Consider the following 27,624-nt stretch of genomic DNA (forward strand, 5'->3'; position numbering starts at 1 on the left):
TCTGTGCATGTAAACATTTTGAACAGTTGGATAAACACTAATGGTAGATGGTGAGCAATAATATTGTGAATCAACTTTTTAAAGATCTTGTACTTGCTAGAAGCCATGAATTTAGAAATCAACAATAAACAAGCAGAATGGAGAAAAGAAAAATTCCACTGTAAATGAAACACATATGGTATATACTCACTTCTGCCATGGATCCAACTGTAAAGTGCATAGACCCAGATCTGACAATGCATAATTCATTGGAAGACCAGGTTCTATGCAGTTTGTTAGGACTAATAGTAGAACAAACAACAGAGAGCCTCAACTGCCAGTATATTATGTGATAGCAGATCAGGGTCTATGGTTTTTGTAGTTGGATCCAAATTGTGAGCAACTTAATACCATTTGGTACAGAAATCAATGCCATACAGTTTATCTTACATCTCAAAGATTATTAAATATTTCAGTTATTATAAGTTGCCAATACTGAATTCTGAATCACCAAATTAGGGGCAATCTATTTTCATATGTGGTCCCACACAGATTAAGGGCAATCTATTTCTACATACAGTCCCAAACATAATAAGGGCAATCTATTTCCATATACAGTCCCACAAAGATTAGGGGCAATCTATTTCCATATGAATAGAGATAATTCCACACAGGTTAGGAGCAATCTATTTCCATATATAGTCCCACATAGATTAGGGACAATCTATTTCCATATATAGTCCCACATAGATTTAAGGGCAATCTTTCCAAATCTAGTCCAATGCAAATTAGGGGCAACCTGTTTCCTTATATAGTCCCACACAGAATAGGGACAATCTATTTCCATATACAGTCCTACAAAGATTAGGGGCAATCTATTTCCATATATAGTTTCACACAGAATTGGGACAATCTATTTCCATATATAACAATAATAATAATAATAATAATAATAATAATAATAATAATGAGGACTTTGTATAGCACCTAATCTTTAGAAGCTCTAAGCGCTTTACAACATTAGACAACACCTATAAGATACAAAACATATAATGATATGATCACAAAAACAAACACCATGAAATTAGAAAACATAAATAAAAAAACTTGCTGAGAATATTTAAGGTAGGAAATATTATTAGGTCTTTAAGTTTGTTCTTGTAGTCAAAATAAGTGAGTTTTGAGAGCCCTCTTGAATGTGATCACTGTGTCTTTGTGTCTAAGTTCAGTGGGCAATTCATTCCACATTGCTGGGCCTTGGTATGCAAAAGAACACTGTCCATATGACTTTGTTTTCATAGTGGGAATAATGAGTATACGATTGTCAGAAGAGGAGCATAAGTATCTTGCTGGTGTGTACACATGGGTGAGATCAGATAGGTATGTTGGACTAGAGTCCGACAGTGAAACGTAGCACAGAGAACAAATTTTGTGTTTGATTCTGGATCGAATGGATAGCCAGTGTAGGGTACTGAGCAGCAGGGAGGTGTGCTCTGATTGTGGTACTCTAAGTATGATCCGAGCAGCTGTGTTTTGAACTTTTTGAAGTTTCTGGAGTAGATATTGAGATGAAACAGACAGAATTGAGTTACAATAGTCCAGTCTTGAAAGTACTAATGAACACACAAGTGTTTTAGTGGCATCAACTGAAAGATATTTGCAAATTGAGCTGATGCGTCTCAGCTCAAGATATGCAGCCTTGCATATGTTCATGACATGTTGGCGCAATGTGAGAGTACTGTCCAGAGTAACACCTAGGTTTCGTACTGATTGTGTAAATTTAATGTTGGCATTGCTGATATTTGTTGTTTGAGGTAAAGGATGTGAATGAGAAAGTTTTTGTGTTGTGATCAGAATGGCCTCAGTTTTATCATCATTCATCTTCATTCATAATGAAGAAGAAAAAAATTAAATTTGAAAGATTTAGACTGATGCTTGTCTTGCAATTTTATTGGATTCACATTCTTAAATTGGATAATTTAAATTTTTGTCCTATGTGATATCCCTGGCATTTTTCTTTTCTCAGCAAAAGATATAATGCAAGGCACCAGTGGGATCTTTATCCAACAGGGTTTGCAATATACTTAATTTTGAAACACCAGATAAGGGGCAATTTATTTCAATATGAATAGAGACTGTTTCACATAGTTCCTACAGTTTTCTCATCATTACTGAAAATATTCAGTTGATGGTATGGTTGTGTAGTAAAAATGGAGACACCAAATAATCAATCCTGTTACACTGAACATTAATTCACTGCCTGAAATCTGTAATCATGAACTTGATTTCATGTTCTTTTTTATGTCCATGAAAGAATTTTCTTTTTCGTTTAACATTTTTCAAATGATCGATGATCTCGTTATTTCATCAAATAAAATTAATGTCAGATGGGTCATTTTTTTTATAAAACTTTTTTTGTTATTCTTACTGATATTTGATACCTTTAATAGAAGAAGTGTTATGTCAAGCCCACTTACACTTTATCAGTCAATATACTGGGGACAATAGGGTACATATCACATGACAGCTATCTAATATGCCCATATCACTCTATGTATACTGTATTAGGGACAATAGGGTACATATCACATGACAGCTATCTAATATGCCCATATCACTCTATATACACTGTATTAGGGACAATAGGGTACATATCACATGACAGCTATCTAATATGCCCATATCAGGATGCTTTTACTAATATTTTTTATTGCAAGTTACAACTCTCCACTCACTTTACCCCACCCCAAAAAAAAATCTTGTTAAGAAATCATCCTTGATCCAATAATAAAAGTGTGGGATTTCAATTTGAAATCTAATAACTATATAACAATGGGCATGAATGGACATTGGTTATCCTCTACAAAATCTACTGAGAACATAACAATGGACATGAATGGAAATTGGTTATCCTCTATGAAATCTAATGAGGACATAACAATGGACATATATGGAAACTTCTATCCTGCTTGAAATCTAATTAGTATGAAACAATGGGAATTAATGGAAACTGGTTATCCTGCTTGAAATCTGATGAGTACAAAACAATGAGAAATAATGGAAACTGGTTATCCTGCTTGAAATCTAATGAGTACAAAACAATGAGAAATAATGGAAACTGGTTATACTGCTTGAAATATAAAGAGTACAAAACAATGGGAATTAATGGAAACTGGTTATCCTGCTTGAAATCTAATGAGTACAAAACAATGAGAAATAATGGAAACTGGTTATCCTGCTTGAAATCTAATGAGTACAAAACAATGAGAAATAATGGAAACTGGTTATCTTGCTTGAGATCTAATGAGTATGAAACAATGGGAATTAATGGAAACTGGTTATCCTGATTGAACTGGGGCTGGAAAATCTCAAGTTCATGAGATCAGATGTAACACTTAAACTGTCTCTGCGTGAATTTAAAGCAAAATGCCATACAAATTGAAATCATACATATATTTATATCTAAGTAGACTATATTGCATCCATACTGACCTAAATTCAGTATCTAATGCATCTTGCAAGAATGTTTTCTTTCAAATTTGGTAAAATTCTGTCATGTAGTTTTTGAGAAGTTTAAGATTTTTCTGTAAATAAATATAGCAACCATAATTCATAGCTAATTGGCATCATTTGAAAAAAGATCTGAATTGCCCTGATGCCAGGATGTCTGATGCCAAATTCAGTCAAATTCTACTGAGCAGTTTTTGAGAAGAAAAATACAAGTCAGATAAAATTGAATTCTGCAACAGCAGGTCAGAGTCTATATTGTTTGTTCCACTGATTTCTCAAAACAAAATATAGACCCAGATCTGCCAGGATATTATGCAATGGCAGTTCTGGGTCCATGCAGCTTGCAGTTGGAACTAACTTATAAGCCAGTATATTGGTATGTGGCATATCATTTGATTTCCTACATCTGAAATAAAGTTTTACTTTGTTATCCCAAAAATGTAAGAAGTTCTTCAGAAGCTTGACCCTTAGATCTCACATACAAGCAAAAAGTCATGAAAAAAATCCAGCTTTGCAGTTTAAATTGTCTTACATCATGCTTTTATCAAAATGTGTGCTACAGGCACACAGATTACACAAACAATAAGGAAACTATTTTTAGTTATTTACTACTCACTGATCTCCCTAGGGGGAAATTTCCTTAGCTTACCAATGAATATGTACCATACACTCTTGAAAATCACAGTGTTTAATAGCCATTACATGACGAATAAGCAGTATTAAAAACAAATCAGGTGAATATATATATATATATATATATATATATATATATATATATATATATATATATATATATATATATATATATATATATATATATATATATATATATATATATGTGTGTGTGTGTGTGTGTGTGTGTGTGTGTGTATGTGTGTGTGTGTGTTAAATTTTTCTTCTTTAATATATATTTTGAAGTAATCAAAAAAAATTTTATTCCAAATATGGAAACAAATTTTTATCCCAAATTTCAATTTTATACTTAAACCACCCACCACCCATACATGAACAATTGAAGTTCAGTTCAAACTTATATTTCAGCTGCTAAATTTTCTGACACACATTGAACAGAGTAATTTGAGCTAGGAATTACTGTTGCAAATTAAAATGAAGAACCTAGAAAATGCCCCAGGGCATGTGAGGTTGAATCAATTCCTGACACAGGTGACAACATAGATTACACCTCACAATAAGCTAATCTGTGGTATTTTTACCATACAAAAGAGACAACTCTTAAGGTGAATTATTAACCAAATGTGTGCAGGTTTAAACCATTTATAAGAGACTATGTTTATCTGATTCTATCTGTCCTTGACCTTATTCATTTGAATGCATACACCTAACTATTATCTAATTGTCACTGATGTTATTCATTTGTATGTATACACAATCAATAGAATATTGTTTGCTTGTTTTTAAATTAAATATCAGGGCTTTATTAACCAGACATATGCCCCCAATTCTGTTGCTTTGCTGACAGACTAACAAGGCAGTATTCTGAAAGTCAAATTCACTCAGTGACATACAGATGCTAATGATGAGTGTTATTTGGCTACAGCATATGAAATGCAATCATTAACACAAAACTACATTACTTAGAGTAAGATACAAGAAAAAAGAGACAATGCTCCACATCTTTAACAAGTCAGCCTCTTGAACTGTGAACATTATAACTTCTACAAAGAATTTAAACAATTGTGGAGTATCGTTCCTGATTCTTATGTACCTGTAGTAAAGTTATACAAGTATCTGCTTCCTATATTTCTATGTGGAACAAATGTCAATATCATTTGTCTGCATTATATCATATTAGGAGTCATACCTTCAAGGTCAATATCATTTGTCTGCATTATATCATATTGAGAATCCTACATTCAAGGTCAGTATCATTTATCTGCATTATATCATATTGGGAGTCCTACCTTCAAGGTCAATATCATTTGTCTGCATTATATCATATTGAGAATCCTACATTCAAGGTCAGTATCATTTATCTGCATTATATCATATTGGGAGTCCTACCTTCAAGGTCAATATCATTTGTCTGCATTATATCATATTGAGAATCCTACATTCAAAGTCAATATCATTTGTCTGCATTATATCATATTGAGAATCCTACATTCAAGGTCAATATCATTTGTCTGCATCACATCCTATTGGGAGCCCTACCTTCAAGGTCAATATCATTTGTCTGCATTATATCATATTGGGAGTCATACCTTCAAGGTCAATATCATTTGTCTGCATCATATGATATGGGATCATTTGTCTGCATCATATGATATGGGAAGACCTACCTTAGGGTCAATATCATTTGTCTGCATTATATCATATTGAGAATCCTACATTCAAAGTCATTATCATTTGTCTGCATTATATCATATTGAGAATCCTACATTCAAGGTCAGTATCATTTGTCTGCATTATATCATATTGAAAATCCTACATTCAAGGTCAATATCATTTGTCTGCATTATATCATATTGAGAATCCTACATTCAAGGTCAATATCATTTGTCTGCATTATATCATATTGAGAATCTTACATTCAAGGTCAATATCATTTGTCTGCATTACATCATATTGAGAATCCTACATTCAAAGTCAATATCATTTGTCTGCATTACATCATATTGAGAATCCTACATTCAAGGTCAATATCATTTGTCTGCATTATATCATACTGAGAATCCTACATTCAAAGTCAATATCATTTGTCTGCATTACATCATATTGAGAATCCCACATTCAAGGTCAATATCATTTGTCTGCATTATATCATATTGGGAGCCCTACCTTCAAGGTCAATATCATTTGTCTGCATTATATCATATTGGGAGTCATACCTTCAAGGTCAATATCATTTGTCTGCATCATATGATATGGGATCATTTGTCTGCATCATATGATATGGGAAGACCTACCTTAGGGTCAATATCATTTGTCTGCATTATATCATATTGAGAATCCTACATTCAAAGTCATTATCATTTGTCTGCATTATATCATATTGAGAATCCTACATTCAAGGTCAGTATCATTTGTCTGCATTATATCATATTGAGAATCCTACATTCAAGGTCAATATCATTTGTCTGCATTATATCATACTGAGAATCCTACATTCAAAGTCAATATCATTTGTCTGCATTACATCATATTGAGAATCCCACATTCAAGGTCAATATCATTTGTCTGCATCACATCCTATTGGGAGCCCTACCTTCAAGGTCAATATCATTTGTCTGCATTATATCATATTGGGAGTCATACCTTCAAGGTCAATATCATTTGTCTGCATCATATGATATGGGATCATTTGTCTGCATCATATGATATGGGAAGACCTACCTTAGGGTCAATATCATTTGTCTGCATTATATCATATTGAGAATCCTACATTCAAAGTCATTATCATTTGTCTGCATTATATCATATTGAGAATCCTACATTCAAGGTCAGTATCATTTGTCTGCATTATATCATATTGAGAATCCTACATTCAAGGTCAGTATCATTTGTCTGCATTATATCATATTGAGAATCCTACATTCAAAGTCATTATCATTTGTCTGCATTATATCATATTGAGAATCCTACATTCAAGGTCAATATCATTTGTCTGCATTACATCATATTGAGAATCCTACATTCAAAGTCATTATCATTTGTCTGCATTATATCATATTGAGAATCCTACATTCAAGGTCAATATCATTTGTCTGCATTACATCATATTGAGAATCCTACATTCAAGGTCAATATCATTTGTCTGCATTATATCATATTGAGAATCCTACATTCAAGGTCAATATCATTTGTCTGCATTACATCATATTGAGAATCCTACATTCAAGGTCAATATCATTTGTCTGCATTACATCATATTGAGAATCCTACATTCAAGGTCAATATCATTTGTCTGCATTACATCATATTGAGAATCCTACATTCAAAGTCAATATCATTTGTCTGCATTATATCATATTGAGAATCCTACATTCAAAGTCAATATCATTTGTCTGCATTACATCATATTGAGAATCCTACATTCAAAGTCAATATCATTTGTCTGCATTATATCATATTGAGAATCCTACATTCAAGATCAATATCATTTGTCTGCATTATATCATATTGAGAATCCTATATTCAAAGTCAATATCATTTGTCTGCATTATATCATATTGAGAATCCTATATTCAAAGTCAATATCATTTGTCTGCATTACATCATATTGAGAATCCTACATTCAAAGTCAACATCATTTGTCTGCATTACATCATATTGAGAATCCTACATTCAAGGTCAATATCATTTGTCTGCATTACATCATATTGAGAATCCTACATTCAAAGTCAACATCATTTGTCTGCATTACATCATATTGAGAATCCTACATTCAAGGTCAATATCATTTGTCTGCATTATATCATATTGAGAATCCTACATTCAAAGTCAATATCATTTGTCTGCATTATATCATATTGAGAATCCTACATTCAAGATCAATATCATTTGTCTGCATTATATCATATTGAGAATCCTATATTCAAAGTCAATATCATTTGTCTGCATTATATCATATTGAGAATCCTACATTCAAGGTCAATATCATTTGTCTGCATTATATCATATTGGGAGTCATACCTTCAAGGTCAATATCATTTGTCTGCATTATATCATATTGAGAATCCTACATTCAAGGTCAGTATCATTTATCTGCATTATATCATATTGGGAGTCCTACCTTCAAGGTCAATATCATTTGTCTGCATTATATCATATTGGGAGTCATACCTTCAAGGTCAATATCATTTGTCTGCATCATATGATATGGGGAGACCTACCTTAGGGTCAATATCATTTGTCTGCATTGTATCATATTGGGAGTCATACCTTCAAAGTCAATATCATTTGTCTGCACTATATGATATGGGGAGACCTACCTTCAAAGTCAACACCACAGATCCTAATTTGAAGTTTTCCCCATTTTGGCCATTGGACACTAAGGGAGGAACACTTGGTATAGTTGTTACCATATTGGGGGTGCTATCTTCAAGGGGTAAAAGTCACTGGGCAATGATCAAAACTTCCCTTCCCCATATTGCCTTCAACTTAATGATAGATGCCTTAAACTGAATTTCTTTTATTTAGTTTTCTTTTTAATTAGTAATTTAATTTTTAAATGGCTCATCTGATAAATATACTCCTGGAGACAAATTTGGGGATGAGTAATACATCTTTAATGCTTCATATTTCTGAGTGTCACCATGTTAAGTTTAATGTTTTCCCCATGCTTGCACACTTAATGTCACTTTTAAGTCTCCTTTATCTACATTTACGTTCAGCTTATTGATGAAGAAAGAAAAATGTTATCTCATTTCAGGCCTGACCTAGCATTTGAACCAATGCAGAAGAGTTGGATTCTCTTGCATGATCCTTAGCAGTCAGGTGGTGATATCAAGGCCTCATTGGGAATGTACAATACACAGCAAGGTCACCTAGATTGGCTCTTACAACACTGAGATACTGCACTTCAAAGACATCATTTACATCTTCATGGGAGATAACAACACAACTGTTATTTGAGGATGAGTCCCTGTGAAGCTGTATTTTCCAAATTCATTGTCTCTTTTTATCATTATTGACAATGAAATGCTTTGTATTTTTCAATAAAGCTCATTACACTGGGCCTGTCTCCATGCACTGAATAGTGTTATTATTATTATTATTATTATTAACATATTTTGTTATGTGCACTATTCAATAAATCATAAGATACATGTACATGTTGTTCTCTTCCAGATTTATGTTTCACGTTATCCTGTTCACTTTAATCCATCTTAAAAGATAACTATCACAAAACACTAATTTTACTAATGACAGCTTACATATGACTGTGAAACAGAGGAATGACTCCTTGATTGACCAACTTGTACCAATTAGTCCTAAAAGACAACTGTTCACATTTCAAACAATATCTGGATTTACCAGTTCCTCAACTCAACACGATCAAAAGACAGTCAACTTATGTGAGAGGATGTGATAAATAGGGAATCAAAAGAAGTCCTACATGACTATTCTTAATAAACCAAAACTTTGTCTGCCTTGACAGGCAAGTTTTTTAAATACTGATTGACCCCTGAAGTAATGAAACAGGATGCAAGTCATATCTCTCCTCAAAGATGAACCTTATTTATCAGTGATAGCTTTAATTCACATGCAAATAGTGAAAATATTGAACTGTACCTGTCATACTGGCACAAAATGGGACTTCAATTCTTGGTGTTTTAAGACAACTACTTTTCCCACCAAACTGCACATGAATTCATTCAACCCTCTACCCTAATGATAAAATTTGCCTCACTTTAGAATTCAAAATCTGGACACCATTGTGTTACACTTATAATATGACTGGGGGCAGTGAGAAAAGGCAATGTTTGTACATCAATTCATAGGCATGCTGTCATCATGAAGCAAATGGTTAACCTGCATAGACTGAGTAGTCACTGTTAAATATGATCATGTGACCACTTAAAGCAGTGAGAAACTACTATTTAGTTTTGTAAACACCTGGCTAACCGAATGTGGGAAGCAGGTGACCATTAAATAAATTACATTTATATAAAAAAATTGCCTGGGGGAAACCATAAAGACCAGATGACTGCTATGTAAAGGTAACCATTTGGACAGACTGGATTGTCGTCATAGATAAATAGTGATTATTGTTTTGCAGATTACCTACACATTTTTACAAAAAATTAAAAAAACAGAAAACAAGGTAAAATTTGTATGAACCAATGGTTTACTAAAAATGAGAAGGTATGATGCATTAGAGACAAAAATGTATTTTGTTTCTTATTGACCACTTAGTAACTATTTACCTGTGTTTAACACACATCAATGACTATTTACCTGTGTTTAACACACATCAATGACTATTTACCTGTGTTTAACACACATCAATGACTATTTACCTGTGTTTAACACACATCAATGACTATTTAGCTGTGTTTAACACACATCAATAACTATTTACCTATGTTTAACACACATCAGTAACTATTTACCTGTGTTTAACACACATCAATAACTATTTACCTGTGTTTAACACACATCAATGAATTTCCAATAACATAGACCCAGATCTTACTACATATAATGTGCTGTTTTAAAAAAAAGTAATTTACTAGGTATAATGTGGTTCCAGATCTTCATGTACGTAACGTGCCAGTTGTTCGTTTTGAGTCATTTGTTACAAGGTATGACATTGTCCTAGATATTCCTGCATATAATGTGCCAACTACTCTTTGGAAGCCACATTAGGTACAAAATTAAAAATGTCACAGATCTTCATGTACATAATGTGTTACCTGTTTTTCTGGAGTCATTTGTTATGTTTGGTTTTTGGTATTTTGGACTTAACTGCATATTTCAGGACATCATAGGTTTTAATGATGGCCAGTATGTCTGGTGGAGAAGAACTTATGAAGAAAAACCGACAAACAGGAAGCTACTAGCAAGCTTCCTCACACAGCCCATATGGCCAAGCTGAGACTTGAACCAACATGGACACTGTTAGTCATCTGTAATGCTTAGTGCTTTAGAACACTTAGCCACCCAGTGCCCCTTGTTACAAGCTATAATGTAGCCTCAGATCTTCTTTTAAATAATGTGCCAGTGTTCTTTTGAAGACATTTCAGATCTGAATGTATAATGTTCAAAGTGGGGGATTTGTGATAGTTCTCTACACAGTATGTTGCCTTCCCTTGGGAGATAGCACCACTGCTTTAAATTTGTTGGTAAAAAAAATGCCACTTTCAGTACAATATTCTCACTGACAATTTTACAAAACTTTGCCTTTATACAAAATTTAGATTGTATATACTTTGATTTTTACTCATAGTGATCTAACATTTAATTTTTGACAGTTGGGTATTTGAAGTTCAAAGCAGGATATTCTTTTTTTTTCCTATTCCTGATGATCAGAAAACACTGGCCCATCATGGAATCATCGGATGCACTAAAGTTGATTCTCCCTAACAAATCTGTAGTAGACCCAAAAACCTCAAGGACATCCTTGTCAGGGTGAAGCTAATGCCAATCACTAACCAAGACCACCCTAATCAATCTGGCCCCTGTGACAATACATGGTGCAAACCTGTCAACATATGATAGAGACCAGGACATTTTCTAGCACAGTGACTAGAGAAAAACTAAACATACATGGTCCAAAACAAAATGTGCAAAACAGAGAATGTCATTTATCTCATCAAATGTAAGATCTGTAGCATTCAGTATGTTAGAGAAACTGAAAAGATACACAAAAGGATCAACCTTCATTGATCTGTTTGGATGACAAAAGAAGTTTTACAGAAGCCCATTCGCAGAACACTTCTCCTCTCCTGGCAACTTTCAGTGACATAACACTTATTGCAATTGCCCACAACCCTAACTGGAGTTCCCAAACCAGGAAAGAAAATGAATCTTACTGGATACATCGCCTTAGAACAAGAAGACTAGAAAAAGACAACCTTGCAACAAAAAAAATTATCTTTTGCAGCCGACACATTTTCTTTTAAATAATTCTCTAAATTTGCTTAGTAGCCTATGACTACTATAATAATGAAATATTCAGGATATAACTTGTGCTTACATAAATTTATATAAAATAACATGTTGTTATGGCTCACCAATTTTTATGTCAATACAAACATTTCCATTATCAGCAACAAGCTAAAACAAACTAGTTGAAACATAATAAAGTTAAAAGGTTTAATTGCTGTAGAAGCGGCTCTGTAAAGTTTCACAAACATAATCAGTTTTTTGTTTTATTTGTTTGTCTTGTCTATGTTTTGTTTTGCCTTTGAAAAAGACTCATTAAAGAGTCGAAAGCGCTTGGCTAGTTAGATATTTGTTTCATACTGTTTGTTGTCAGTTTATTGCATTTGTTTTAATCAACCCATGACACAAGTGATCCCTTGCTGGATCCAGTACACTTGAATGTTATTCGGCATATGATTTGTACTCTTTATATATATACACACACACACACATGTCTACCATAAATATATATACACACACATGCTCGCATACTGACCAACTGTGCCCAGCAAACAAGTAACTCTTTACTCTTGTCCTGACCAACAGGGCTGAGTAAAGAATTACTCCCACCCTGACTAGCTGGGCTGAGTAAAGCTATACTCCCACCCTGACTGACTGGGATGAGTAAAGCATTACTCCCACCCTGACTGGCTGGGATGAGTAAAGCATTACTCCCACCCTGACTGACTGAGATGAGTAAAGCATTACTCCCACCCTGACTGACTGGGATGAGTAAAGCATTACTCCCACCCTGACTGACTGGGATGAGTAAAGCATTACTCCCACCCTGACTGACTGGGATGAGTAAAGCATTACTCCCACCCTGACTGGCTGGGATGAGTAAACCATTACTCCCACCCTGACTGGCTGGGATGAGTAAACCATTACTCCCACCCTGACTGGCTGGGATGAGTAAAGCGTTACTCTCACCATGACTGACTGGGATGAGTAAAGCATTACTCCCACCCTGACTGGCTGGGATGAGTAAAGCATTACTCCCACCCTGACTGACTGGGATGAGTAAAGCATTACTCTCACCATGACTGACTGGGATGAGTAAAGCATTACTCCCACCCTGACTGACTGGGATGAGTAAAGCGTTACTCTCACCATGACTGACTGGTCTGAGTAATTTACCATTACTTCCACCCTGACTGGCTGGGATGAGTAAAGCTTAACTACATAAAAACAGAGTTAATGCATATTTGCATCACGAGAATAAATCTTAGCTCATTTTCTAGCATTAAACACCATCTCTACCATTAATCACCATTTCTACCATTAAACACTATTTCTACCATTAAGCACTATTTCTACCATTAAACACTATTTCTACCATTAAGCACTATTTCTAGCATTAAACACCATCTCTACCATTAAGCACCATTTTTACCATTAAACACTATTTCTACCATTAGACACTATCTCTACCATTAAACACCATCTCTACCATTAAACACCATCTCTACCATTAAACACCATCTCTACCATTAAGCACCATTTCTACCATTAAACAATATTTCTACCATTAAAGACTATTTCTACCATTAAGCACTATTTCTAGCATTAAATACCGTCTCTACCATTAAATACAATCTCTACCATTTCTACCATTAAACACTATTTTTACCATTAAATGCTATTTCAACCATTAAGCACTATTTCTAGCATTAAACACCATCTCTACCATTAAGCACCATTTCTACCATTAAACACCATCTCTACCATTAAACACTATTTCTACCATTAAACATGCACCAAACTATCAAAATCACTTAACCTTTAGCACATGTCAATTATAGATTACTTTTATCTAATTCAATTGCATGGTGTCAGTCTATAACATGCCATAAAGGAAGCTGATTTCATATTTTTATGCAGGTACCTGATGTAATCTTGATACTAAAAGGGGTAAAAGTCATGAGCATATTCTACTGCAGTTTCATACCAAGCCCTTGGTTTCTCAGTGGTACTCGCATTTACAATAACACTGTTGAGTCGTTTAGACACCAAATAGATGTGAAGAAAGTCTACCTTTCAATGAACTGACACACATCTTTATGAGTGAAACCTTTGAGAAGATATGGGACAGAAAATGGAAAAAATCTGCAATTTTTCATCTGATTAGATGATAATGCCTTTGCTCTTGGTTACCAGTCTGATGATGTTTGAAGCCTAAATGATACATTGTAATGCTAAAGAAAAGATGCCAGCAGGTAGTTCTGTAAGTATGTAATTACTTTGACATGATAAATATTCTAAAAACATGTAATTACTTTTGAATGATAAATATTCTGTAAGCATGTAATTGCTTTTGCATGATAAATATTCTTTAAGTATGTAATTACTTTTGCATGATAAATGTTGCAAACGTAAATTGGCAATAAGTATTTTAAATTTTGCAACCAATTTCCACCAACATTCACACAATGCATGGCATTATAATCTATTTCTAAAGTGCATTGGTGTCATGACCTAGAAATGTCCCATATCTAATTTTTAATAACTTCTGACTGCTCATTCAAAATTTCATAACAATAAAATGAAAGCTATATTGCTGAAAGGTGTCACAGCAAATGTAAATAAAATCAAGAAATCAAGACTTATGTGTGCAACTTAAATGTCTAAAGTTACAAATCTAGTCTCCAAATATAGGTGATGCTGGATTTATGCCACATATGTGTTCTGGACTTCATAGCATAAATCAAAATTAGTGTAAATCAAACGTAATTATATGCACATACCTGAGCTGCTGCTCATGAGTCACAGCACATGGACCCAGCAATGACATAAACATGAACACTGTGGCAAAAAATAAATCCTATTTCTTCATTATAAATGTAAACTGAATTGGTGTAAATTGATCATCTCCTGTATCTGTTTATTTAAGACCACATGAATTAGAACACAACATGAATTAGAACACAACATGAATTAGACCCATTTAATATCAAGCTTGCATCATGTTCATGCACTTATTTAGTGTACTTACAGTGAGGACAATGACGAATAATTGCCTTGCAACTCACTTACCCCAATGATGGTTACTTGGAAAAAAATTCCCGAGTCCTGCCTTATCAAATTCTTGATGGAATTTCAATGCAGTTAAAGGGAATGATAGTAGGAACTGGTCACTCTTTCACCAACTAAATTTGTAGAGATGATGATGTTAGGCTCATGACAAGGTAAAAACATCTGTATGGCAAGGATATATACTGGAAGACGATTAACTTCTGGCAACATGAAACAGACTGTGACACAAAATGTGCTATGAATTTTGCACAATGATGCTTCTTTTTAAATGGATATCACTAGATATGTGGTAAAATACTTCTGCTAAAACCAAACACTGCTAAATGCCACCTTTAAACCAATTAAGCACAGAAAACATTACAGGTATGTTTTTTACTGAAGTGTCTATAATATCTACATCTGATCGGTTCCTAAAAGAGATGTTTATTATTGAAGTGTCTGTAATGTCTACATCTGATAGGTTCCTAAAAGAGATGTCTATTATTGAAGTGTCTGTAATGTCTACATCTGATAGGTTCATAAAAGATATGTTTATTATTGAAGTGTCTATAATATCTACATCTGATAGGTTCCTAAAAGAGATGTTTGTTATTGAAGTGTCTGTAATGTCTACATCTGATAGGTTCCTAAAAGATATGTTTATTATTGAAGTGTCTATAATGTCTACATCTGATAGGTTCATAAAAGAGATGTTTATTATTTGACTTGTCCATAATGTCTACATCTGATAACTTCATAAAAGATATGTTTATTATCTCTCTCTCTCTCTCTCTCTCTCTCTCTCTCTCTCTCTATATATATATATATATATATATATATATATATATATATATATATATATATATATATATAGTAGCTGATAGGAATGCTGACTGAAAGGGTCAGGTTTTTGGTAATTTATTAAAGAATTTTGTGCTGAATTTGAATATACCTTATCTGATGTTGAGTTACTTGAAACCAACCCTAACATGTACACCTATGTCATGATGCTCATCATAGAGTATTGTGGTTTGATCATTGTCTTTTGATGAGCTTAGGTCATCACCTTATCAAGCATATACCAATTCTATATGAAATAGCATGCTTGCATCATAGGCCAGCATTATTTACTGTAATGTTGGAAATCTACCAAGAACTGAACCTGAGGGTATGGACAGTGGTAGAATAGCAAAATATTGATATATAAACTGTTGTGACTTGACTGTTGTGACTTGACAGGTGTGACTTGTCAGGTGCAACTTGACAGGTGTGACTTGACAGGTGTGACTTGACTGGTGTGACTTGACAGGTGTGACTTGACTGGTTGTGACTTGACTGGTGTGACTTGACTGGTGTGACTTAACTGGTGTGACTTGACTGTTGTGACTTGACTGGTGTGACTTGACTGCAGCTGAGAAGAGGCATTATGCAGACATGATTGATAATAATGCTGCCTTGTAATGTGCATATAGTGTATGAAGCTGTGTTGTGCAACACAATAAACTATGTTCATGTTGATCTTCAGGAGGCTACAGGTATAGATACTTTTATTGTACCACTGTAACAGCCCTTGCAGATGTTACTATTAATACCATTGTCAACAGTGTTAACTGTGAAAATTTTGTAGTACTGGGATGGAATGACTACATACAAGATTTGCATGAAAAGTCTAGGACTTATTATATCCTATGGCATGATAATGGTAAGCCTAGGTATGGTCTTTTATGTGTTATGGTCTGGAAATCCAGTGTGCTTTAAGATTATTTAAGACGAACAAATCTAGATATAGGGCTGCCTCATATGCACAGAAGTTCAGCAGTAATGATGTTAAAATGTTTTGGAAAGATGTTTGCCATGAGCCAAAAAAATGCTCTCCTCAAGTACATTCCAAGGGTAAGTGTCAGGCCAGCAAGATACTGCTTTAATGTGGCAGTACTGTGAAATACTTAATTCATTTAAAGGTCCACACAAGCAGTGTTTTGAATGACTTAAATAACTAAGATACTAAGTTTGTACATATGTGTGAGATTAATAACACTATTACAACATTAAAAACTGGTCATTCACCAAAAGCTGATACACTTCAAGTGTAGCACCTAAAATATGCTAATCAAAGGTTGTGTGTGCTACTTATCATTTCATTCATTCAAAAGCATACTGATGCACCTTACTAGAGCAACTCCATTACAAATAATCAAAGACTGAAGATATATCTAACAAAAACAATTATGGACCTATTGCCATGGCTGATGTGATATCAAAAGCTTTATAACTAATTTTGCTTCAAAGATATATAACAGAACTCCAAGCCAATCAGTTTGGCTTTGACATCTTTACACTGCTGTGTGTCTGTTTACCTTCAGCAAAGTCATTAATTACTATGTTGATAATGGAAGTTCTGAAGTTCTGTTTATGTCACTGGACCCTAATCCATTCCATGTTAGTATGCTTTTTAATTGGTGTAATGTAGCATCAAAAAACTACTTTCCATCTGAAAAATGTAGTGTGGCAAAGAGGTGTTCTATCCCCCATTTCTGTTTAATGTACATATTGTTACTGTTTATTCAAGCCTAAACATGTAACATAACAAAAGAAAGAGAGAAAACAACAAGCTTTGAAAAATTTAGCAAATAATTTATTTCCCTGGGAAAAAAACACTGTAAAAATGAGAAGATAAAGAACTTACAGTTTTAAGAATCAAATTAAAAAAGAATCCAAGAATAATCCACGAATTAAATCGACTACATCATAGTCAGCACTCTGCTCTAGTTACAGTGAAATGTAAATATCACGAGTTCTACACATTGATTGTAATAACAGAGTCCAGTAGACTCTTGGCCACTTCATACTCTCACCAATTTTTTTCAAAACAAGTCAAATATCTGTCTACTTCTTCCAGAAAAGGAGATACTAACTATATATTTCTTAAAACATCAAAAGTAAGGGAGTGTTTTCTCTTTGACAGCTCTAAATCTTTCAACTAAATTTGAAAGTCCCTTTCATCCTTCTCCAATTGTAAATGCATTTGCTCTTTTTGTATCTGCATTTGTCTTTCTCCTCACTCCTTTCATGACTCCATTCATCTTACTTCCATCTCTCTTTCCATTTGTATCTTTTCTATCTGAAACTGAACCTGTATTATCTCTAATTCCAACATTTTTAGTTGTACTTACATTTACAAAATTTCCAATCACTCCTGAGTAAAATTCAAAAAATTGTCTACTTTTGATATTTTTGAAAAACCTTGTCAATTTCACTAAAGATTTCAAAAACTAGGGAAGTTCAAATTTAAAAAAAAAAACGTTTTCTGAAATATTCAAGCCAAAATTTTAAAAAATCCAAGATTCAACCCCAATTCTTATGTTACTGTTTATTTGAGCCTAAACATGTAACATAAAAATATTGATGACCTTAATCATGATTTAAATAAGACATTTATTGGACATCACATCAGCAGTTTATTTAAGAAAAACATCAGCATTGCTGATGAGGTCTCCAATTATTCATTATATTGGTGGATTACAAAAGCTATTAAGAATGTGTGAGAGGTTCGCATCAGCAAATGATATAAAGTACAACACACAAAAAAAACAATGTTTTTCAGGCCTAAAAATCTTTGCAGAGAAACACTGCTCTTTGTGAATGAGTATACTGTGTACCTAGGCATGTAATAATTTCTTATTTCTTAGATGATCTTGATATAGGGGGTTTCACTGTAGTATCTCCCCTCCCCTTGAAAACACCAGATGGCATCTTGGTGCACCTCACTTCCGGATAGTTCAATCAATTAGGATGGCAGATGTAGATCAAGAAAATGTGACAGACCGCTCACATTCTGCAAGCAGGGTTGATATCTTGCTATCTTAAAAAGAAATTCTTTCAATATGTGGTCTATTGTTTTTACATCTTTTCTTTTTTCTCTCATTAACTTGCATTGCTCCCAGCTTTCAAATAAATATTCTCTGCCCACTGAACTTAGACACAAAGACACAGTGATCACATTCAAGATTGCTCTCAAAATTCACTTATTTCGACTGCAAGAACAAACTTAAAGATCTGATAATGTTTCCTACCTGAAATATTCTCAGGATGTTTTTTTTATTTTTTCATGTTTTTTCTAATTTCATGGTGTTTGTTTTAGTAATAATATTATTATATAATTTTTATCTTATAGGTGATGTCTAATGTTGTAAAGCGCTTAGAGCTTCTAAAGATTAGGCGCTATACAAAGTCTTCATTATTATTATTATTTTATAGCTTCCTGGTTTTGGAAGTTAAGTTTTGGTCAAAAGTTATAACTACACCCTGGGCACAGAAACTGGGATGAAAATTCAGGGATGAAAATCTTTCATGTAAGGATACAAATTATTTACTGTTATAATCCAATTTTATTATTGACATTATATGTTTCCACCTGAAATGAAATGACAGAATTTTTCATTTTTGAATATTTATAGTAAGGAAATGTACTTTTCTGGTCAGGTTTGACTGAATCTACAATGTTCAATGAAATTTGACTCTTTTGCTTTTTTTATGAAAGTTCTTCTTGTAAGCTTTGTGTTGTGAAACTGATGTGCTCTTCTTGAGGCCATTTTCTGACTGGAACACAATCATTGTTAGCTACATTTGCTGAAAGCATCAGCATGTATAAATGTCTTTTAACTGAAATAAAAAAACAGGTTAGAAGAACACATCAGTTCAAGGACACCAGACCATATAGGACTTTTAGAATAACCATTGTAATTGACAAAAAGGACACATATCCATAAAAGACTTTTGACCTATTACTGCCCTTGACATAAAAAACTGTTTAATATGGCCATTCTCACTACATATAATGGACTCTGCACCATTTACATTGTAACAACACAAATGTAACAACACAAATAAAACCAAGTTTACTCATTTTAGATTTACACTTTAGACAATTTACACTTTATCTACACGTTTGGATTTCACTTGAATAAATTCTCCACCAATATCTAAAACAGTTCTTGTTGTTTCTGGGTTTAACACCATTTTTCAGTGAGAGATAGACTATACAAAGCAACCAGTATAAATGATGGAGGAAGAAACTGAGAAAACCCTGGTAAGAATGGCCAATGCACTTTGCACCTTTCACACATACCCATATTGGCTAAGTCCAAGACTCAAACCCACAGGGACAGAGGTACCTCTGAGATAGCTGCAATCAGTAAAGGTCAGAGCTTTAGCCCACTCAGCAACCTGGAACCCTGTCTTAATCTGATAATTCTGATTAGAAATATTCTATCTGATTTTGTAGGGAAAATAAAATGGAAATTTTGACCTGCATAGTATCTCTTTTGTCCAGAATTCTGTATTGTTTCTTACAAGAATGTGAAAATCATTCTCTACGACAATGCAAATATTTATTTTTGATATACAGTTTTTTAAGAATTTCTTCATATGTACTATCAGCCTTTGACATGATATTTTAAGAATTTTTAACTTTGTTTTCCTGAATTGTTAAAAAAAAAATTAACATCTTTACCTTTTATCTTTTAGAAGTATATGTTTATCTTATGAGGTTTATCTCTTTGGCAATTGTTACCATTACATTTTTTTAAGCCAAACTTTTAACTGGCACTATATAGCCAGGATTGTGTTGATGTGCCTATAAACCCTGGACATACTATATACCTAATTAGCCATTGTTTGTATCACAGTAACAAATACTAGTTGTAATGGGAAATGTATGGTAATGTGTATTAGCCATCTGTGTGTATCACAATAACAAATGCTAGTTGTAATGGGAAATGTATGGTAATGTGTATTAGCCATCTGTGTGTATCACAATAACAAATGCTAGTTGTAATGGGAAATGTATGGTAATGTCTATTAGCCATCTGTGTGTATCACAGTAACAAATGCTAGTTATAATGGGAAATGTATGGTAATGTGTATTAGCCATCTGTGTGTATCACAATAACAAATGCTAGTTGCAGTGGGAAAAACCCTGAAAATCTACAGTTTATGTTTTTCTAATTCTTGGTTTATTGTAAAATGTACATTATGTATAACAGACATTACAAATGAAATGCATGTTTTTTAATTAAACTTTAGATGAAAAGTTTCAAATCTTGTTAAAATAATTTATTTAAAAAAATAACAAATTGAGATATATGACCCTATACTTAAAACACTATGTAGTTCAAGTCATGCTCAATATATATATATATATATATATATATATATATATATGCATAATGCTGCTAATCTGGAAAACACACTTAAAGATGGCAGCTTGTTAAATGTTAAACTTTTTACTTAGATTTTGATCCATTCAATCCAAAATCACTAAAACAAGAATCCCTTGAAAGGGTTGATACTCTCCTGGGTCTGTGTTTTTTACCCAGTTTTTGATAATTTAATCCACAAAAATATTTATAGATTGGCATGCATCTTCTTGTGCAACACTTAATTATAAATCTCTAATTAAGGGTCATTTTATGGAAGGTATGGGAAAACAGAATTCTGTCAGTAAGTGTGAATGAGTATTACAATGTTCATTCAAATTACTTAAAAGATCAGGGACTCCTTTTAAACACAAAGAAAAGTGTAAGTTGGTAAATGAAGTCCATTTAATTTGCTTGGAGCCAGGGTATATTTTTATTTCACCTCAAGATCATTTTTTAAAAATAATATGATGAATATAATATTTTCTTTTTCCTTGCAAATCAGAGCAAGAATATTTTTTCAGGCTATTTGAGAGCTGGACATATTTTTCCAAAAATTCAAGGACCTTTCCACCAGAAAAATAAATGGTTAATCTTTAAGTGAATTTAATAAAAAATATATGACACATTTATACAGACAACTTTGGTTTTCAGCAATATAAAGTACCACCCTACCAGCAACATACAGTACCACCCTACCAGCAATATAAAGTACAACCATAACAGCAACATATGGTACCACCCTACCAGCAATATAAAGTACCACCCTACCAGCAATATAAAGTACAACCATAACAGCAACATATGGTACCACCCTACCAGCAATATAAAGTACCACCCTACAAGCAACATAAAGTACCACCCTACCTGTGATATAAAGTACCACCCTACAAGCAACATAAAATACCACCCTACCAGCAACATAAAGTACCACCCTACCAGCAATATAAAGTACCACCCTACAAGCAACATAAAATACCACCCTACCAGCAACATAAAATACCACCCTACCTGCAATATAAAGTACCACTCTACCTGCGACATAAAATACCACCTACCAGCAACATAAAGTACCACCCTACCTGCGACAAAAAATACCACCTACCAGCAAGCACAACCACATGAGTTAACATCCAGTACCTGAGTTCATGGTACTACAATACGCTGATTTTACCAAAGCAGACAGTCTTAATATCTGTCCTACATGGAACTTGTTAAATTTGTAAATGTAATGTCCCAACAAGAAAGAACAACCAAGCCTTGCTTTATCTAAGCAATTTTCCATTTATTTTACTATACAACCACAATACTATGAACAAAACTATTTAAAGGTAGAAAGTCATATTCATTCATTAAACTTTAATTTTATGGCACATTTTGTTTCTGATTAACAAGACCACACACAGCACCTATAGGACAATCTCATTCCCTTGAACTCCAAGGGACTGGAAAAATCTCATGAGAGACCATGCTACAATGAGAAGCCTTCAATACTTGTGTTATATTAGAGACCATGCTGCAATGAGAAGCCTTTGATATTTGTGTTGTATGGGAGGCCATGTTACAATGAGAAGCCTTTGATATTTGTGTTGTTTGGGAGACCATGTTACAATGAGAAGCCTTTGATATTTGTGTTGCATGGGAGACCATGTTACAATGAGAAGCCTTTGATAGGGTGTTGTTTGAGATTCCATGCTACAATGAGAAGCCTTTAATACTTGTGTTTTATGGGAGACCATGCTACAATGAGAAGCCTTTGATATTTGTGTTGTACAAGAGACCATGCTACAATGACAAGCCTTTGATATTTGTGTTGTACGAGAGACCCTGCTACAATGAAAAACCTTTAATACTTATGTTGCATGGGAGACCATGTTACAATGAGAAGCCTTTGATATTTGTGTTGTACAAAAGACCATGCTACAATGACAAGCCTTTGATATTTGTGTTGTATGAGAGACCATGCTACAATGACAAGCCTTTGATATTTTGTTGTATGAGAGACCATGATACAATGAGAAGCCTTTGATATTTGTGTTGTATGGGAGACCATGCTACAATAAGAACCCTTTAATACTTGTGTTGTATGGGAGACCATGCTACAATGAGAAGCCTTTGATATCTGTGTTGTATGAGAGACCATGCTACAATGACAAGCCTTTGATATTTGTGTTGTATGGGAGACCATGCTACAATAAGAACCCTTTAATACTTGTGTTGTATGGGAGACCATGCTACTATTATAGGGCTAAATTTAGTTATTTCAGGTGCTATGGTATTTATATTAGTTTTAGAAGGAAAGATATATTTGTGTATAAATTTTCTAAATTCTCTACATAAATTTAATAACAGTATGTCTAGGATAGAGGAGTAACTCTACAGTCACTGTTAGATTTAGAGGCAGAGATTTGGGGTCAATACTAGGTTACCAGCAGCTATTCAAATGCTATGGTGTCAAGTTACAGTCCAGAGAAATTGAAACAAAGGAGTCAGTAGGACAGTTGGAAGATGTGTTTGTAAAGCTAATTAAAATCAATTATAGCAAGTTTGCCTTAATGCTTAATCATTAAAATTAGTGACCATTTGAAGGGAAATTTGAATCTCTTTTAGTAGGTATAAGGTGCTTAAAATAGAGTTGAGTAGTTATAGTTTAATTTTGAAGTAATTTGCTCAAAAGGATAAAGTTTACAAGTAATTTCATATTCAAAATAATATTTTTGTAAATTCTAACACACAGCATCAGTGGAAAAAGAGTGTGTATGGAGAGTACATATATGGCTTTATTTTGGATTACAAAATTTAGATTCTGTGCATTGTGATATGTAGATTAGAGTTAGATAAAGGGTCTGCACCTAACACAATCAGACCAGAATATTAGTTTAGAATAGGTCTTCAGGGAATGTTTTCTCTGAAGTCCACTAGGATTGTTTAAATAACCAGGTCAAACATAGTGCAGGGAGTCAGCATGAAGAACTAGGGGCAACATACATCATTAAAGGTAGAAAAAGAAGAAACCCTCTTGCTTGTGACTAATTCCCCATAGCGCAGTGACATCAGAAAGGCGCTACTACAGTTTGGTGGAGAATTTAAAATGGAAATGTTGTGTTAAATTGTATTCTAAAACTTTTACTGGATTTTGGGGAATTCCATTTTATTTTAGACTGTGCTGACTCCATACTAAAGTTAAGTAGCAAAATTTTTGTATATTCATCTTTAGGACCTTTCTTTACACTTTATTCTATAATTTTACGAAGTGATCTGTCAGGTAAAAATTTGTCATTAGAGATCTATATGTGCCTTTGATTCTTGTGATTCTACTGCATCAAAATGGATAGAAGCTGCATGGATTTCAGTCTCATGCCACCTTTTTCTGGTGATGGAAGCCAAGAACAACTAGCCGCAGCAGTGGGAAAATGAATGGATCAAATAATAAAAAAAAAAAAACAGGAAACGATAAAGGACTATGATCTGAACACGGACAACACTATTGCATGGACTTCTTAACAAAAAAAAAAAAATCATTAACAAAACTAGACATAAAAAAAAAAAAAAAATTGTTGACAACCAGGAAACGATAAAGGACTATGAACTGAGCATGGATAATACATATGCAAGGACCTCTTAACAGAAAAACAAAAAGCAATATCGAATACTGGAACAAGGACCTACACTCAGTGTATCAACGGAAAACAGACAAAATGATAACCCACACAGAACGAAAGAAACAACACCAAGGAAGAAATGAGGGAGACATGTACAATGGCTAATGACGGTTTCTTAAACCCAGGCCACTAACAAGAACCGAGAGCAAGGCTGCAAATCACCCTAGTGTTGACAGAAAGACCACATGTGGAGAAACACAGCTCCCCGATACCACACATGCTAATGCGAAAGAACCTAACTTTACTGGATGTTGATGAAATTCTAGCCTGTAGTCGGCATCATGGCAAGCGCGTTTATAGGGTTAAATGGCAAGACTTCCCCAAGACTACGTGGGAACCTGAAGAAGCGTTACCGCAGTTTTTGCTCCGGGAATTTCATGTAACAAAGACACAAAAAGGAAAGAGAAGAAAGTATGCAAAGTGAAGATTCCAAAGGGACTTGATCAATTAGTTCTTAAAGGTGGACTCATTATATTTGTTTTGCTGTGCTATACTTTCCTATCAACCTTTTCTTCCATATCTATCCTGCACATCTTCCTTCCTATGGTATAGCAGAACAGATGTATAAATCCCACACTTGGACAATTGACAGCTATGTTGCACATTCCAAATGGATTATTCTTTGCAAACAAATAACTACTGTAATTTTAAAAGCAGTCTATGGCACAATGTTAGTGCCAGTTCTTATTCAGTTCAAGAAAATCTTGAAATCCTTGTGATACCTGCAGATTACATTCAAAGCGAAGTGACATTCATGGAACATTATACAAAGTACTGTAGATTGGTGAGAAGTCAGACATTTATGGAACTGTTGTTCATGTGACTTTTGGTAGACAAAGATGATATATAAATTATTAGTGTGATTAATAATTAAGTGTTTGAAATTATTTTACATATACATGTATCAAGATATTTACCTAAAATTAGCATCCATAAGACCTCTTGGGATTATAAAGTTATTTCTGTTTCTAATTGAAAAGATTGTAATAAATCGCAATATTTTTGTACCTTAATACCCTGCACTATGGAATGTAAATTCTATTTAGGGAGTAGATTTTGTAGGTTTGTAGTGTGCAAGGAAGTGTGTGTGAACACTGATGCCACATAAAACATTATGAAATACATGCCTAAAGCCACTTTATTCAATAATTTGACAAAAACAATACTATGTTATAAAAATTTGGGGACCAAATTTTGCTGGGCCGGAGGGACATATTATAGGGCTAAATTTAGTTATTTCAGGTGCTATGGTATTTATATTAGTTTTAGAAGGAAAGATATATTTGTGTATAAATTTTCTAAATTCTCTACATAAATTTAATAACAGTATGTCTAGGATAGAGGAGTAACTCTAAAGTCACTGTTAGATTTAGAGGCAGAGATTTGGGGTCAATACTAGGTTACCAGCAGCTATTCAAATGCTATGGTGTCAAGTTACAGTCCAGAGAAATTGAAACAAAGGAGTCAGTAGGACAGTTGGAAGATGTGTTTGTAAAGCTAATTAAAATCAATTATAGCAAGTTTGCCTTAATGCTTAATCATTAAAATTAGTGACCATTTGAAGGGAAATTTGAATCTCTTTTAGTAGGTATAAGGTGCTTAAAATAGAGTTGAGTAGTTATAGTTTAATTTTGAAGTAATTTGCTCAAAAGGATAAAGTTTACAAGTAATTTCATATTCAAAATAATATTTTTGTAAATTCTAACACACAGCATCAGTGGAAAAAGAGTGTGTATGGAGAGTACATATATGGCTTTATTTTGGATTACAAAATTTAGATTCTGTGCATTGTGATATGTAGATTAGAGTTAGATAAAGGGTCTGCACCTAACACAATCAGACCAGAATATTAGTTTAGAATAGGTCTTCAGGGAATGTTTTCTCTGAAGTCCACTAGGATTGTTTAAATAACCAGGTCAAACATAGTGCAGGGAGTCAGCATGAAGAACTAGGGGCAACATACATCATTAAAGGTAGAAAAAGAAGAAACCCTCTTGCTTGTGACTAATTCCCCATAGCGCAGTGACATCAGAAAGGCGCTACTACACTACAATGAGAAGCCTTTGATATTTGTGTTGTACAAGAGACCCTGCTACAAAGAAAAACCTTTAATACTTATGTTGCATGGGAGACCATGCTACGGTGAGAAGCCTTTGATATTTTGTTGTACGACAGACCATGCTACAATGACAAGCCTTTGATATTTGTGTTGTACGAGAGACCCTGCTACAATGAAAAACCTTTATTACTTGTATTGTATGGGAGACCATGCTACAAAAGAACCCTTTAATACTTGTGTTGTATGAGAGACCATGCTACAATGAGAAGTCTTTGATATTTGTGTTGTATGAGAGACCCTGTTACAATGAGAAGCATTTGATATTTGTGTTGTATGGGAGACATGCTGCAGTAAGAACCCTTTAATACCTGTGTTGTATGGGAGACCATGCTACAATGAGAAGCCTTTGATATTTTGTTGTACGAGAGACCATGCTACAATGACAGGCCTTTGATATTTGTGTTGTACGAGAGACCCTGCTACAAAGAAAAACCTTTAATACTTATGTTGCATGGGAGACCATGCTACAATGAGAAGCCTTTGATATTTTGTTGTACGAGAGACCATGCTACAATGACAAGCCTTTGATATTTGT

General features: G+C 33.8%; 1 protein-coding gene and 1 long non-coding RNA gene across 3 annotated transcripts in view; one reads left to right on the forward strand and one right to left on the reverse strand.

Annotated features, from left to right (window-relative positions):
- Positions 1-9,206, forward strand: part of LOC149779369 (uncharacterized) — a 28,071-nt gene extending 18,865 nt beyond the window's left edge. Inside the window, exons 1-2 of one of the 2 annotated variants that reach the window (XR_016415637.1) lie at positions 5,013-5,318; positions 8,882-9,206. This is a non-coding gene — a long non-coding RNA (uncharacterized LOC149779369). Of the gene's footprint in view, positions 1-5,012; positions 5,319-8,881 lie in introns of those variants that run through there. The other variant, XR_016415636.1, reaches the window with a different exon arrangement.
- LOC149779368 (uncharacterized) overlaps positions 1-27,624 on the reverse strand; it is a 238,271-nt gene that overhangs the window by 202,927 nt on the left and 7,720 nt on the right. The gene's annotated exons all lie outside the window — the stretch shown is intronic.

This window comes from Sinohyriopsis cumingii, chromosome 17, assembly GCF_028554795.1.
Source record: "Sinohyriopsis cumingii isolate HCF-2022 chromosome 17, ASM2855479v2, whole genome shotgun sequence".
Classification (NCBI taxonomy): domain Eukaryota; kingdom Metazoa; phylum Mollusca; class Bivalvia; order Unionida; family Unionidae; genus Sinohyriopsis; species Sinohyriopsis cumingii.